This window comes from Rhinoraja longicauda, unplaced genomic scaffold (assembly GCF_053455715.1).
Source record: "Rhinoraja longicauda isolate Sanriku21f unplaced genomic scaffold, sRhiLon1.1 Scf000046, whole genome shotgun sequence".
In the NCBI taxonomy this organism is placed as follows: domain Eukaryota; kingdom Metazoa; phylum Chordata; class Chondrichthyes; order Rajiformes; family Arhynchobatidae; genus Rhinoraja; species Rhinoraja longicauda.
Window position 1 is genome coordinate 415,687 of NW_027601264.1, and position 16,588 is coordinate 432,274.

General features: G+C 52.0%; 1 protein-coding gene and 1 long non-coding RNA gene across 4 annotated transcripts in view; both read left to right on the plus strand.

The window, feature by feature from the left end:
- LOC144612492 (uncharacterized) overlaps positions 1 to 7,730 on the plus strand; it is a 43,132-nt gene extending 35,402 nt beyond the window's left edge. Inside the window, exons 1-3 of one of the 3 annotated variants that reach the window (XR_013549675.1) lie at positions 4,483 to 4,706; positions 5,392 to 5,539; positions 6,088 to 7,730. This is a non-coding gene — a long non-coding RNA (uncharacterized LOC144612492). Of the gene's footprint in view, positions 1 to 4,482; positions 4,707 to 5,391; positions 5,540 to 6,087 lie in introns of those variants that run through there. The other 2 variants (XR_013549676.1, XR_013549677.1) reach the window with 2 other exon arrangements.
- Positions 1 to 16,588, plus strand: part of LOC144612494 (uncharacterized) — a 671,985-nt gene that overhangs the window by 198,578 nt on the left and 456,819 nt on the right. The window lies entirely within an intron of this gene.

Below are 16,588 nucleotides of genomic sequence, written 5' to 3' on the forward strand. Positions count from 1 at the left end.
TACGATAAAAGGACCAAGTCCTTGTCCTTCGAGTCCAGGACTTACCGTTGGGAATTCATCGTTGCGGATGTGGGCCAGGCCATATTGGGGGCAGATTTCCTATGGGCGTTTTCCTTGGTCGCAGACGTCCGAGGGAGGGGCCTACAACCCTTGGCTGATGTACGGCCTCGGGATACTGGGCCAGAGGCTTCTACAAGCGCCGCCCCACCCAGCCTAGTCATCCAGTCCATCACCACGGCTCCCGGTCAGTTCGATGCGGTCCTGGCCGACTTCTCGCAGCTCCTCGTCCAGCGTTTTGATTTACCTTCGGAGAAGCACGGGGTCGTCCATTTCATTCCAACCGAAGGGCCGCCGGTTTTTGCCCGGGCACGGCGCCTTCCACCCGAAAGCTGGCCAGGGCGCGAGAGGAGTTCCTAAACTTGGAGAGGTTGGGAATCATTCGGCCTTCAAGTAGTCCGTGGGCATCCCCTTTGCACATGGTTTCCAAAGCATCTGGGGGGTGGAGACCATGTGGTGACTTCCGTCGACTCAACGCGGCAACACGGCCGGACCGCTACCCGATTCCACACATTCAGGACTTTTCAGCTAGCCTGGAGGGGGCTACAATATTTTCAAAAATTGATTTGGTGCGGGGATACCATCAGATCCCGGTCCACCCGCCGGATATTCCGAAAACAGCGACCATCACCCCGTTCGGACTGTTTGAGTGGTTGCGAATGCCTTTCGGCCTTAAAAATGCAGCTCAGGCATTCCAGCGTCTGATGGACCGGGTGGGTCGAGGGTTGCCGTTCGTCTTTATTTATTTAGACGATATATTGATTGCCAGCCGTTCGGTCCAGGAGCACTTGGTCCACCTCCGCACCGTGTTCCAGAGGCTGCAAGACCATGGCCTGATTCTCCATCCGGACAAGTGCCAATTCGGCCTGTCCGCGGTGGATTTTTTGGGTCATCGGGTTACTCCGGCCGGTGCCACTCCCTTACCAGCTAAGGTGGACGCGGTCCGCTCTTTCCCCCGCCCGACTACCATCAAGGGCTTGCAGGAATTTGTGGGCATGGTCAATTTTTATCATCGGTTCGTGCCTGCAGCAGCTCGGGTTATGCGTCCCCTTTTTCAGTGTCTCGCAGGTAACCCCGCGGAGTTGGTATGGTCCGTAGCTGCGGAGACGGCTTTTGTTGCGGTCAAACAGGCCCTCGCCAATGCCATCATGCTGGTGCACCCGCGCTCCTCCGCCCCCACAGCTCTGACGGTGGACGCCTCAGACGTGGCAGTGGGTGGGGTTTTGGAGCAGCAGGTTGACGGTGAGTGGCAGCCTCTTGCGTTTTTCAGCAGGCAGCTCTCTCGGGCGGAGCTCAAGTACAGTGCGTTCGATAGGGAGCTCCTGGCCCTGTATTTAGCAGCCCGGCACTTCCGCTACTTTTTAGAAGGCCGTTCTTTCGTGGCCTACACGGATCACAAACCTTTGACATTCGCTTTTGCTAAGGTTTCTGATCCGTGGTCGGCTCGCCAGCAGCGGCACCTAACCCTCATTTCGGAGTTCACGACCGATGTCCGTCATATTGCGGGTAGGTTGAATGCCGTTGCTGATGCCCTGTCCCGGCCGGCCATTCCCTCCGTAGCCGTGGTTGGTGACCATGTGGATTTCCAGGAGCTAGCGGAGGCTCAGCGCCTGGAAGGAACTGCCGCGGTGTACGCCTCCACAACCTCGGGACTGCGTTTAGAACAGGTGGCGTGTGGCCCCACAGGTATCAAGTTGTGGTGCGACGTTACTCTCCCACGTCCTCGCCCGGTGGTGCCGGCCGCTCTGCGGCGTAAGGTTTTTGATTCCCTGGCACATCCGTCCATCAGGGCGACTTCAGCCATGGTGGCCGACCGGTTTGTCTGGCATGGCCTGCGGAAGCAGGTGGCAGCCTGGGCACGCGCCTGCATTCCGTGCCAGACCTCCAAAGTCCATCGTCATGTCCAGCCCCCGCAACAGACATTTGAGGTTCCCCCCGCCCGTTTTTTCCACATCCATGTGGATTTGGTGGGTCCATTGCCCTATTATAGGGGTTACACCCATCTACTGACGGTGGTTGATCGGTTCACTCGTTGGCCGGAGGCGCTCCCGTTGTCGGACACCTCGGCGGCCTCCTGTGCACGGGCCCTGGCGTTGCATTGGGTGGCTCGTTTCGGGGTCCCGGCTATTATTACCACAGATCGGGGAGCCCAGTTCACCTCGTGTCTCTGGGCCGCGCTGGCGCAGCTGTATGGTGCTCGATTACAGCAGACCACCGCCTATCATCCCCAAGCCAACGGGATGGTTGAGCGTTTCCATCGGCAGCTGAAGGCGTCCCTCTGTGCTCGCCTGACTGGCTACGATTGGGCGGACCAGCTGCCTTGGGTCCTCCTCGGCATCCGTACGGCCCCGCGGGCGGAACTGGGCACATCTTCGGCCGAGCTCGTCTACGGTTCGCCCCTGCGGGTGCTGGGCGATATTCTCCCTTCCATTCCCGCCTTGCCGCCATCCGTCACGTCAGTCTTGGGCTCCCTCCGGGAACGGGTGGGTTCTCTGGCTCCAGTCCCCACCTCTAGTCACGGAAGCACAGCAGTTCACGTTCCTTCGGAATTGCGGAGCTGTGATTTCGTGTTTCTTCGGAAAGATTGCCACCGTCCCCCTCTGCAGCCGGTTTACCAGGGCCCGTTCCAGGTGCTCAAAAGAGGGACTGTAACCTTCACCTTGCAGGTAGGAAATCGTCAGGAGCTGGTTTCAGTGTCCCGTCTCAAGCCGGCCCATTTAGACCAGGACCTCCCCGTGTCGGTGGCTCAGCCGCCGCGCCGGGGCCGGCCTGTGGCTGCTCGACTGGTCCCGTCAGCGGCGCCCAGTTTACCACCTTTTGGGCCTCCGCCGCCTATGGTTGGTCCCGGGCTGCCGTTGTTTATCAAGTGCCCCACGTCACCTGCACCCGCCGCTCCGGTGAACCTCCCATCGCCTCCAGCGGCGGCGTCCCCCCCGCCTCCTGTCACACTGGGGGTATCGGTTTCCCCTATCCGTACACGTTCTGGGCGGGAGGTTCGGCCGCCCGTGAGGTATGGTTTCGAGGGTTCTGGGGGGGGTCATGTAGGGACATAGGGATTGGCCAGGTAATAGAACCCTCGGATTGGATTACGGTCATGGGTTAAGGAAGCGCGGGGTATTTAAATGCTTGGCGCCAAACCAGATTAGAGATTAGATTATTAAGTAAAGTAGTGTTTTTCCATGAAGAAGTCAGTCGCGTTTGTTACGGGTTTTGATACTAATAAAGGATTCCAATAAAACCACTCGTCTGGACTCACTACATGCGCACGAACTCATACAGGCCAAACGGTGTGATGATCGCCGTCTTTGGTACGTCGTCCGGATTGACGGGGATCTGGTTGTAACCCCGCACCAGATCCACTTTGGAGAATATAGTAGCCCCGGCGAGGTGGGCGTTGAAATCCTGAATGTGGGGTACAGGGTATCGGTCCGCCGTGGTAGCGGCGTTCAGTCGCCGATAATCCCCGCAAGGCCGCCAGCCGCCGCTTGCCTTAGGGACCATGTGAAGTGGGGACGCCCATGGACTGTTCGATGGTCGAACGATCCCCAAGGATTCCATGTCGCGGAATTCCTGCCGCGCCAGACGCAATTTATCCGGCGGAAGTCGGCGCGCTCGTGCGTGGAGGGGTGGGCCGGTCGTGACGATGAAATGCACCACCCCATGCTTGGGGTTTGACGTACGAAATTGCGGCGCCGTGATGTCCGGGAATTCCGCCAGGATTCGAGCATAGGTGGATTCGACCGATGACAGCGGTCGAGCAACAGGACAGACCAACCCTAATGTAATGGGCTGCATTGTTGCACTGTGGACCAATTGCTGCCTCCTGACATCCACCAGGAGGGAATGCGCCCGCAAAAAGTCCGCCCCGAGCAACGGTTGTGAGACGTCGGCCACGGTGAACTGCCAAGTAAAGTGGCAAGAGCCGAAGGTGATCTTCACCGTGCGCACGCCATAGGTGCGAATGCTGGTTCCATTCGCAGCGGTGAGGGCGGAACCGCGCTTCCCAGAATGAATGTCCTGCATCGAAGGAGGCAGCACGCTCACCTCTGCCCCGGTATCCACAAGAAAACGATTACCCGAAACCCGATCCCAAGCAAAAAGGCGGTGAATCTGGCCGGCCGCCGCGGGGTCTACTGGCAGCCGGCCACAGCGTTTCCCGGATACGCGCATGGCAGGCGGCATCGTCGGGCTGCAGCACCCCAGCGCTGGTGGTAATAACACCAGTTCTTAACCAAGGTGTTGTCTGAAGCCTGCTGTCGTTGAAAAGCAGGTGCAGTACCTGCGGCTGCCGCCGGGGGAGCCCGTGCAGGCCTCCGGGGCGCAGGTTTGACTCCTTCCACAGCAGCCCCTCCCGACCAGGCTATTTCGGGCGCTGCCGGAGTGACGCGCAGCGTCATGACGTCATCACTGCGCGCCGCCCAAAGGGCGTCTGCACGCCTGCCGAGGGCCTGGAGATCATCAAAAGGCCCTTCACTGAGCTGCATGCGAATGTTGGACGGCAGTAAGTGGAGAAATACATAGTCGAAAAGGAGGCAAGGTTTCTGACCGTCCAGCAACGCGAGCATGTCACTAAGCAGCGCGGATGGGCGCCGGTCGCCCAGGGGAGGCATTTGGAGGATTCTTTTAGCCAGCTCCATTCTCGGGAGCCGGTAAGTTTCCAGCAATAGATCTTTAAGCGCCTTGTATTTACCTTGGGTCGGTAGGTCGGCGAGGAACTCGGTTACCCGCTGGACCGTGTCCTGGTCCAGGGCTCCAACCAGGTAGAAAAACCGTGTATCATCCGACCGGATGGATTTGAGCTGGAAATATACCTCAGCTTGCTGGAACCAGACGTGGGGTCGGTGGGTCCAAAAGGTAGGGAGGGCTACAGAAATTGCCTCGATAGCCGGTGTAGCGCCCTCGGACAGCGAGGCGAAGGCTGAGCCCCATGTCTTGTCCATTTTTCTATAATGGACCGTTCGGGGTCACCAATGTAGTGGGCCAAGTAGGCCAAAATAACGACAAGTAGGCAAGGTTAACGAAGGCGTGTTTACTGTATCTCTGGAACTCCAAAAGGGAATGAGAGTCATGCGGTCCTTGACCTTTATACTCCCGGCCGAAGTCCGCCTCCTTGGCTCGACCCATTCCCGTGCCGAGGGGTCGTGAGTGGTATGGCCCGACCCTCGGGAGCCGCCACAATATTGTATATATGATTGTTCCCGAAATACATGCAAAAAGGTACACGATAGCGCAACAACTTTAGGCCCACCTTACTCACTAATGGCCTGTGGTGTGCAGAAGCAATATTTTAAAAGTTATTGACATTTTATCTTTAATAAATCCCTTTTCCACTAGCCGTGGCAGGCGGCTGCGCCTGCGCAGTAATACCTCCGTGTTGGACGTCACAATGGGCGAAGGTGAAAGAAGATGGCCGCGGGGATCCGCACGTGCGCAGTTGGGGAACCGGGCTCGACCTTCCTCGCGACACCTGCCCGGGGCCGGAGTGAGTAGCTCCCTCTCCTCTTTTCTCTTCCCCCTCACCCGCCATCAGACCCGGGGGGCTTTTAAAGGGTGTTGAGGAGGGTAGAATGGGTGAGTGCGCGAGGGGGCAGGGGAGTAGGGGGGGAGGCAGGTTGAGGGAGGATGGACCGGGTGAGTGGGTAAGTGGGTGAGGAGGGGGATGAGGGAAGGAGGGGCGATATGGGGAATTGAGGGGGGGTGTATTGGGTGAGTGGGTGAGTGATTGATTGGGTGAGAGGGAGCGGGGGAGCGTGAAAAAGGAGGGTTGAAGGGCGATGGAGTGGGTGAGTGGGTGAGCTGAGGGGAGGGGGAAAGGAAGGGGGTGGGGGAGTGGAGGCGCGGAAGGTGCTAGATCGATGCAGAAGAGGTTTGTAGCCAACGGGTCCACGGTCGTCTTGTGATAATTAAAAATAAAATGCAGCTTCTGAAGTCAGAAAGGGGAACTTAAGTAACTGTGGTCATACCCTTCGCCCAGTGGGGAATGTTAATTCCAGCCGGTGAACACTAGCTGTGGCTCTGTTCAATCTACAGTTTATTTTGTAGTGAACGTCTTCAGACCAGTCGGCAGGTCGAAGTGAATTCAAACCCACAGACCAGACAGCAACATCGCTCTATGAATAAGTGACCAAGTCATCCGTCTGGGTGTCCACACAGCGGTACAGAAAAAGCTGCCACACACGCAGACTTTATGTATGTGGTTATTTATAAAGTTATTCAAGAGAGCAGATCACATCACGCAGTGAAAACCTGATACTCGAAGAACTGAAATAAACAATTCAATGTCAGGGATTGTTATTAAAAATGACTAATGAATATGTCAGGCAATTATATATTGTTGGTATACACAAAATTCTGGAGTAATTCAATGGGTCAAACAGGATCTCTGGAGAGAAGAAATTGCGACGTTTCGGGTCGAGACCCTTCTTCAGACCGATGTCAGTTAAGGGGGCAGGAAAAACATCGGATGTTGGCGGAGACAGGAAGACTGATGGCAGAACTGGGAAGGGGAGTGGATAGAGAGGGATAGCAGGAACTATCTGAAGTTAGAAAAGTCAACGTTCATATCGCTGGGAGGTAAACTACCCAAGCGAAATATAAAGTGCTGTTCCTGCCATTCTCTCTCCCCACAGCCTTTCTCGCCCACTCACCCGCTCTCTCTCCTCACACTCCTCCCCCTCTCTCCTCAAACTCCTCCCCCACTCTACCACCACACTCCTGCCATTCTCTCTTCCCACACCTCCCACACTCTCTCCACAGTCTCCACGGCACTCTGCCTCCCCCCGTCTCCTGCCCGTCTCTCCACATCCTCTGTTCCCATTCCTCTCCGGCTCTCCCCAGAACATCACTCCATCCTTGCAGTTATCTCTCGCTCACAGCATCACTGCTCCCTCTCCCCCTCACTCCCCTCCACCTCGCCCTCACTCCCCTCCACCTCTCCCTCTCTTAACTCCACCTCTTCGCACCTCTCCCTCTCTCACCTCCACCACTCAATCACTTCCCTCGTGCTTTTCCTCTCTCCTCACCTCTGTCTGTATTGCTCCCACGCCACTCCCTCTCACCGTCCTCTCCATCTCTCCCCACCTCCTCCTCACACCTCACTCTTTCCCACTCTCCCCAGACTAATTCACTGTCTCCCCACATGGATCTGATCCCACTCATTCCACACCTCACTCTCTCATCTCCCTGTTTCTCCCTGCATTATTCCTCTCTTCCTACACAGCCTTCTCTCTCTTTCCAAATTTTCAAGAATCTCCCCACACCCCTTATCCTGCACACAAACCTCGCCCTCTCTCCTCAACATCCTCTCTGCACACTCCTCCCCCTCTCTCTCCCACACCCCTCGCTCTCTCCCCACCATTCTCTTTCTACACACACTCCACCACCTCTCTCTCCCCAACTTTCTATCCCTCTCTCCCTACTCCTCCTGCTCTCTCCCCACACGCCCACCATCCCCACTCCTCAGGCCCTCTGACTCCCCCTCCCCCCGAGTGGGTAAATGTGACAGATCTCTCTGTGACGGGCTGGTTGTCCCGCAGCGAAGCCGTCGATGGGATCATCCGCCCGGGACTGACAACTGGAAGATTCTGTGGTGATAATAATAATAATAATATATTCCTTTATTCGTCCCGCACCGGGGAAATCTACAGTGTTACAGCAGTAAAGTGGATAACAAGAGAGCAAAAGAACATTGATTATAAATAAATCATAAATAGATTGTCATTGGTTTCCGAGTGTTATTAGCTGTTATTGTTGACTGGTCTGCTGGGACTAGCGCTGGTTGTGCAGTCTCACAGCAGCGGGAAGGAAGGACCTCATATATCTCTCCTTCACGCACTTGGGGTGAAGGAGTCTGTCACTGAAGGAGCTCCTCAGTGCAGTGACGGTGCCCTGCATGGGGTGGCAGTCGTTGTCCAGCAGCGATAGCTTTGCCATCATCCTTCTTTCTCCCACCACCTGCACTGAATCGAGGGTGCAACTCAGGACAGAGCTGGACTTCCTGACCAGCTGGTCGAGTCCCTTCCCTTCCACTGCTGAGACGCGGCTGCTCCAGTAGACCACTTTATAGAAGATGGCCGATGCAACCACCGTGTTGTAGAAGGTCCTTAGGAGTTTCACCCTGCACTCCAAAGGACATGAGTCTCCTTAGCAGATAAATTCTGCTCTGGCCGGATCCGGAGCCCGGTGGATGGACTGCGGCCGCCTTTGGGATGCGCTCAGGGCGCGGATTTATTAATGAGCCGAAGCATTGTGTTGAACGGATATTTCACCGCGTTGTTCACCTGATCCCTGAACTTGCACTGGGTCGCCGCGTAAATAAATGTGTTCGTGCAGCAGCTGAGATTCCTCAACAAATACCCGAGGTGGATAAAGATCCATTCAGAATCATTGAGATTATTTCCAATCCCTGTGATCTGATAATAGACGACGTTTACAACCAGCGTCAGCCACAGGAGGATGAAGCTGCCGGAGATGGTGAAGAGTAAAACCACAGACCTCCTCCTGCTCTCCATCTCCGGGTCACTACGGTTCTCCGCCTTGTTCTGACCCCTCAGCCCCTGACGGACCCGACTGGCCACTAAAATGTGCCGCACTGTCAGAGCGTTGAGCAGCAAGATTGCAGCGAAGGGGAGGAACGGAGTGAAAACCGTGTCGAGCCAGTCAAATGCCACCCACCCGGGGTCAGTGTAATAACTGTCCACCGTGTCACAGCCCCAAGGAACATTGTCTATGATTGTGCGGGGTTCCACTGTGAAGTAGCGGGGAATGTTTTTCAGACAGAGCAGAATGCCTGCTGTTGCGAGAACCGCAGCCGCAATTTTCCCGCTGCAATATTTTGTTTTCAGCTTCTGGCAACAAATGGCGACGAAGCGATCAAAGGTGAAAGTGACGGTGAACCAGACAGAACAGTCTGTAGCTCCATACCTTAGTACAAAGATAACACTGCATACGGGGGTAATGGACAGGAAACTCCAATAAAAGTAATGATATCGGATCCAATATAAAATGACCTCGGTAATCACGGCCAGAAGATCGGCCGCTGCCATGGCCACTAGGTAGCGAGTGGTACTGGTGGAAAGACCGCACTTTCCCCGAGACAGGATCACAATCGCCACTAAATTCACTGCGGACAGAGAAGGGAACGGACACTGGGCATTAGATTCATAGAGTCATAGATTCATAGAGTGATACAGCGTGGAAACAAAGCAGGTCAGGCAGCATTTCTGAGAGAGGGAATAAGTGACGTTTCGGATCTAGACACTTCTTCAGACCCTTCACCCATTCCTTCTCTTCTATATGTTGACTGACCTGCCGAGGTACTCCAGCATTTCGTGATATCTTCGATTTGTACCAGCGTCCACATTTATTTTCCTACACAGTGTGGTAACATGCCCTCTGCCCAGTTCGCCCATACCAGTAAATAATATACGCCCCACTTGTCTGCGCTTGGTCCATATCCCATCCAAACATGTCCTATCTATGTACCTGTCTAACTGTTTCTTATGCGATGGGATAGTCACAGGCTCAACTGTATCATCTGGCAGCTTGTTCCATACAACCACCACCCTTTGTGTGAACACATTCTCCTGGGCTAAACACTGGCTCGACTGGAATCGGTGTGTGTGGGTGCAAGTTTAACAATGTCAGATCCGCCTCCGAGTGCCCGACCTGCTTGTTTCAGGGGAGAACAGATAAGGCGACGGATAGAGGGAAGGCAGGGAGAACTTAGAAACACGCTGCAGAGTGGCTCTGCATCCCCACTGGGCTAAGTTCGGTAAGAACACACGCTATTAGATCCGAGGCCAGTGGATCAGGGGGTCGATCCAATTATTGACCAACAGGCGATGGAATCCGACTGACAGACTCCACATTGAGACGTGTCCACAGGACCGGTGTGCACTCTGATCAATAACTCAGACACAGTGAACTTCACAATGTAAACCCCTCCCACTCACACCGTCCCGGAGAGCTGCCTGTCCCGAGCACAGGGACAACTCTGGGCAAGGTCGCACTGAAGGCAAGAACGACATTCTAGTGGGTCCCGGCAGTAAAATTAAAAGAGGGTTAGTTTCGGCTCTCTGAAAAGAAGAAAAGTCACAACGTTAATTGAAAAATATTTAATTAAGAGGATTTATATGATTCCATATTCTTGTACAATGATTGCTAGTTGGGAAGCTTGTAACATGATCAGAATCCGTTATCACATGGAGTTACATAACTTGAATTGTTCTGCTCACTTACCAGGGACTCCAAGCGCTGCAATAATCACGTACAAGAGTTTCGCCACACGCAAATATTCCAAAAACTTTTCCCACATCTTTTCTGCCCAACAACGTGTCCCCGTGTGCCACCGGTAATCTCTCGGAATGAAATGCTATACCAGAACGTTCCCGGAGGTTTTATAGTACTTTCAGTCTCCTCCGGGACAGTGAAGTTTCAACAGAGTTTAAAATGAGAGATTATGAAATTATTCGCAAACAGGTGACATCAAGTTAACTAAAAAGGCAATACGAGGAGAAAAGATGAGGTACGAGGGTAAACTAGCCAATAATATAAAGGAGGATAGCAAAAGTTTTTTTAGGTACGTGAAGAGGAAAAAAATAGTCAAGGCAAATGTGGGTCCCTTGAAGACAGAAGCAGGGGAATTTATTATGGGGAACAAAGAAATGGCAGACGAGTTAAACCGTTACTTTGGATCTGTCTTCACTGAGGAAGATACACACAATCTCCCAAATGTTCTAGGGGCTGGAGAACCTAGGGTGATGGAGGAACTGAAGGAAATCCACGTTAGGCAGGAAATGGTTTTGGGTAGACTGATGGGACTGAAGGCTGATAAATCCCCAGGGCCTGATGGTCTGCATCCCAGAGTACCTAAGGAGGTGGCTCTAGAAATAGTGGAAGCATTGGAGATCATTTTTCAATGTTCTATAGATTCAGGATCAGTTCCTGTGGATTGGAGAATAGCAAATGTTATCCCACTTTTGAAGAAAGGAGGGAGAGAGAAAACGGGTAATTATAGACCAGTTAGTCTGACATCAGTGGTGGGGAAAATGCTGGAGTCAATTATAAAAGACGAAATTGCTGAGCATTTGGATAGCAGTAACGGGATCGTTCCGAGTCAGCATGGATTTACGAAGGGGAAATCATGCTTGACAAATCTACTGGAATTTTTTGAGGATGTAACTAGGAAAATTGACAAGGGAGAGTCAGTGGATGTGGTGTACCTCGACTTTCAGAAAGCCTTCGACAAGGTCCCACATAGGAGATTAGTGGGCAAAATTAGGGCACATGGTATTGGGGGTAGGGTACTGACATGGATAGAAAATTGGTTAACAGACAGAAAGCAAAGAGTGGGGATAAATGGGTCCCTTTCGGAATGGCAGGCAGTGACCAGTGGGGTACCGCAAGGTTCGGTGCTGGGACCCCAGCTATTTACGATATACATTAATGACTTAGACGAAGGGATTAAAAGTACCATTAGCAAATTTGCAGATGATACTAAGTTGGGGGGTAGTGTGAATTGTGAGGAAGATGCAATAAGGCTGCAGGGTGACCTGGACAGGTTGTGTGAGTGGGCGGATACATGGCAGATGCAGTTTAATGTAGATAAGTGTGAGGTTATTCACTTTGGAAGTAAGAATAGAAAGGCAGATTATTATCTGAATGGTGTCAAGTTAGGAGGAGGGGGAGTTCAACGAGATCTGGGTGTCCTAGTGCATCAGTCAATGAAAGGAAGCATGCAGGTTCAGCAGGCAGTGAAGAAAGCCAATGGAATGTTGGCCTTCGTAACAAGAGGAGTTGAGTATAGGAGCAAAGAGGTCCTTCTACAGTTGTACCGGGCCCTGGTGAGACCGCACCTGGAGTACTGTGTGCAGTTTTGGTCTCCAAATTTGAGGAAGGATATTCTTGCTATGGAGGGCGTGCAGCGTAGGTTCACTAGATTAATTCCCGGAATGGCGGGACTGTCGTATGTTGAAAGGCTGGAGCGATTGGGCTTGTATACACTGGAATTTAGAAGGATGAGGGGGGATCTTATTGAAACATATAAGATAATTAGGGGATTGGACACATTAGAGGCAGATAACATGTTCCCAATGTTGGGGGAGTCCAGAACAAGGGGCCACAGTTTGAGAATAAGGGGTAGGCCATTTAGAACGGAGATGAGGAAGAAATTTTTCAGTCAGAGGGTGGTGAAGGTGTGGAATTCTCTGCCTCAGAAGGCAGTGGAGGCCAGTTCGTTGGATGCTTTCAAGAGAGAGCTGGATAGAGCTCTTAAGGATAGCGGAGTGAGGGGGTATGGGGAGAAGGCAGGAACGGGGTACTGATTGATAGTGATCAGCCATGATCGCATTGAATGGCGGTGCTGGCTCGAAGGGCTGAATGGCCTACTCCTGCACCTATTGTCTATTGTCTATTGTCTATCAGCCACGTGAAATTCACGCTGTGACAGGTTATGATTTATTCAGGGAATTGATTGAGAATCTCCGAAGACTGGGAATTGCGGCGAGACTGAGGGACGGAAATTGGGAGCGGCTGCCCTTCCAGGTGAGACAGATGTCCACCTACACCTCCTCTAACGTCATCTAATGCATGCGGTGTTCCAGATATGGGCTCATTTTCTTCTGCGTGATCGAGCGTAGACTGGGCGTCCGTTTCGCCGAACACTTACCGTCGCTCCGCCAAGGCCTGCCGGAACTCCCCGTTGTAACTCGCCTTCCCACCCTGACCTTTGTGACCTGGGCCTCCTCCATTGCCAGACTCAGACAGCATGCAAACTGAAAGAACGTCACTTCATATTCCGCTTTGGTACCTTACAACCTAATAGTATGGACATTGAATTATCAAATGTTGGGGAACTAACGTGAAACTTCCAGCTTTCCGCTCGAACTTCTTCGCGCCCTACCCGGAAACCAACACGTGCATCCTGTCTAACACCCCTTCCACCGATATTCCTTCATCTCTCTTTATTATTTCATTTTCTTCCATCCTTATCTTGCACCATATATCGTTTTCACTCTGGCCTCAACCACCTGAACACGAAAGCTCGATTCACCTGCATTCGCTCGTCATTCAATTCGTTTCGTCCTACTGTTCCAGCCTTCTGCCCCTTCCCACCACAATGTGTCTGAGGAAGTGTGCGAACCGAAACGTCAACCACCCATGTTCTTAGTAGGCTTAGCTAGTTTGGCATGTTCCCTCCAATTCTCACCAACTTCTACAGATGCACCATAGAAAGCATTTTATCAAGATGCATCACAGCGTGGTTTGGGAACAGCTCCATACAAGATCGCAAGATATTGCAGTGAATTTTCCAGACCATTTCATAAAGCAACCTCCCTATATTGACTCAGTTTATAAACCACGCTGCCTGGGCAAGCCAACAGCATAATCAAGGACGAGTTACACTCTTGCCACTCCTGCTCCTCCTCTCTCCCATCAGGCAAAAGGTGTAGAAGTGTGCATATGCACTCCAGTTTCAGGGACAGTGTCTTCCCAGCTGTTATCATGCAACGGAATCACCCTACCACAACCAGAAACCAGTGCTGAACTACTACCTACCTCTTTGTTGACCCTCGGACTATCTAACTAGCTAGCATGCTATCTATCGCTCTATCCAGCTAGCCACCTAGCTATGCACACTTCTAACTATTTACCTAGCTAGCTGTCTTACTCTGCAGCTAGCTATATATTTAGATATCTCCCCAGTTATCTACCCCGTTGGCTAGCAAACCAACTATCCAGCTATTCAGGTATATAGCTAGCAGTCTAGCTAGCTATATAGTGACCTAATTACGGAGCTATCTATCCATTTGTCTCTGTGACAATCAATCTAGCAATTTATTTTTAAACTGGCCATCTAGTGATTTACATATCTCCTATTCCTATCTAACTATGTAGCTGTCTAGCTAGGTAGCTGAATAGCTATCTAACTATCTAGCCAGCTGGCCAACAAGCCTTCTAGCCATCTACTCATCAAGCCATCTCGTCATCTGACCACCCACCCATCCGGCGTTATTCCCCCCTGCCATCTACCCAGCGACGCAGCTTCCCAGCTGGTCAATTAGCCAAGTGTCTAGCTCGCCTTCCAACTGTCTAGCCAGATAGCCATTTAGCCATCTAGTGATAGGTCCATCTAGATATATAGCAATCTTGAGTGATTTATCTGGCAAATAATTTGCTAGGTAGCTATCTACAAAGCTAGATAGTTTCCCTCGCGAGAGAGGGAGCGCACCCCACAGAGAGGTGCCTATATCACTAGCTAGATATCTTGCAATCTAGTTACTCGGCTAAATACATGTCCACCTACCTAGCTTTCAAGTTGTGCAATGCGGGCAGCTAGCTATTCAGGTTACAAACTATGTTGTTATCTAGATAGCTAACACCTATTTGGCTGTCCATCCTGTTCGCTACAAATCTAGCAAATTATGTATCCTGCCATCTAGCTATCATGCCTGCTAGCTACTACGTAGCGTTCTGGCTCCATAGCAACCAATCTAGCGATCTGTCTCTCTGGCCAGCAATCTACCTAGATATCTGGTTATCTAGCAATCGGGCTATCTAGCTAACCGCATAGCTAGCTAGATATGTGGCCAGCTATCTAGCCACCGACGTGTACTGTAGCTATTTCGCTCTCAAGCAATTGCGCGCTGCATAGCTAATTTACTCTCTCTCTCTCGCGCTGCATAGCTAATTTACACTCTCTCTCTCTCTCTCTCTCTCTCTCTCTCTCTCTCTCTCTCTCTCTCACTCTCTCTTCGTCTCCATCTCTCTCTCTCTCTCTCTCTTCTCTCTCTCTCTCTCTCTCTCTCTCTCTCTCTCTCTCTCTCTCTCCCTCTCTCTCTCTCTCTCTCTCTCCTCTCCTCTCCTCACCTCTCTCCTCTCTCCTCTCTCCCCTCTCTCCCCCTCTCCCCCTCTCCCTCCCCCTCTCCCCCTCTCCCCTCTCCCCCCTCCCCCCTCCCCCCCTCCACCCCTCGCTCCCTCCCTCCCTCCCTCTCTCCCTCTCTCCCTCTCTCCCTCTCTCTCTCTCCCTCCCTCCCTCCCTCCCTCCCTCCCTCCCTCCTCCCTCCCTCCCTCCCTCCCTCCCTCCCTCCCTCCCTCCCTCCCTCCCTCCCTCCTCCCTCCCTCCCTCCCTCCCTCCCTCCCTCCCTCCCTCTCTCTCTCTCTCTCTCTCTCCTCTCTCTCTCTCTCTCTCCTCTCTCTCTCCTCTCTCTCTCTCTCTCTCTCCCTCTCTCTCTCTCTCTACAGAGGACGAGCGAGACAGAGCGCAGCAAGCAGAACTGCCTATCTAGCTACCTAACTATCTTGCTATGTAGATATCTAGCTATCTAGGATATTCGGCCATTCAACTATAGCCAAATAGCTATCTATCTCGCTGGCTAACAATCTAGCTATCTAATCTAGCCTCTCTAGACCGCAGTTTGCTCCCCTCCACCCCCCTCACTACCCCCCCCCCCTCACTACCCCCTCACTACCCCCCCCTCTCCTTCATCCATTTTACTTGTCACATCCTCATAAAAAATCAGAAGATTGGTCAGGCTGGAATTCACCTTCATAAATCCATGCTGATTTGTACCAATCCTTTTACTGCTATCCAAATGCGCCGTTATTACCTCTTTAATAATTGACTCCAGCATCTTCCCTATGTCAGGCTAACTGGTCTATAATTCCCCGTTTTCTCCCACGCTCCTTTCTTGAAAAATCTGACAACATTATCTACCTTCCAATCCACAGGAACTGATCCTGAATCTATTGAACATTGGAAGATGATCACCAATGCTTCCTCGATTTCTGGAGCCACCTCCTTGAGTACCCTGGGATGCAGACCATCAGGCCCTGGGGATTTATCAGCCTTCAATCCCACTGAACCAAACTAACTGAACTATTTCGTGGCATAGTCAGCTTGCTCGATAATGTTTTCCGTCGTGCTGGTTGACTCTATAACTATAAATAGAGTGGTTTTTGTGTGAATGGAAAACAGGTGGGCATGAGTCTAGAATTGGCCTCTTATTGCTTTTTCACGGTTGGGCTTAATTTAGAAACCAACTGCACTTGCTTGAAAATTACATTTTATAACAAAGATTCAATTTGTCAACTGTTACGAACTGTGCGAAGTTCTATTTTTAGCTCCTCACACAATGAAGCGCTGACTCTCACTTTAGTTCAATCCCGGGTGAACAATTCTTGGGCGTTGCGCAACTTCGAGCTTTTGGATAATGGGGACATCCCGTGGACAGAACGAGAACTGCTACCCGAGTGGGTAAAAACCAATCAGTTGATCATTTGGGGATAATTTCTGGCAGTAGGTAATTTCCGCATTTCCTTTTCTAAATTTGGTGCGTCTGATCGTCACTACTGCTGCTCTGGAATCTGGGGAAAAGACATGCTGATGTACGCCTGCTTTCTTCAGTTATTGATGATAGCACAGCAGCTGCCGGCTAAGCAGTCGGCCAGGTTTGATTACTGATCACCGCAGTTTGCCCAAACAGTGGGCAATCCGCCTCCCGGAGCAACGGAAATTTCGTTCAGATCGCAA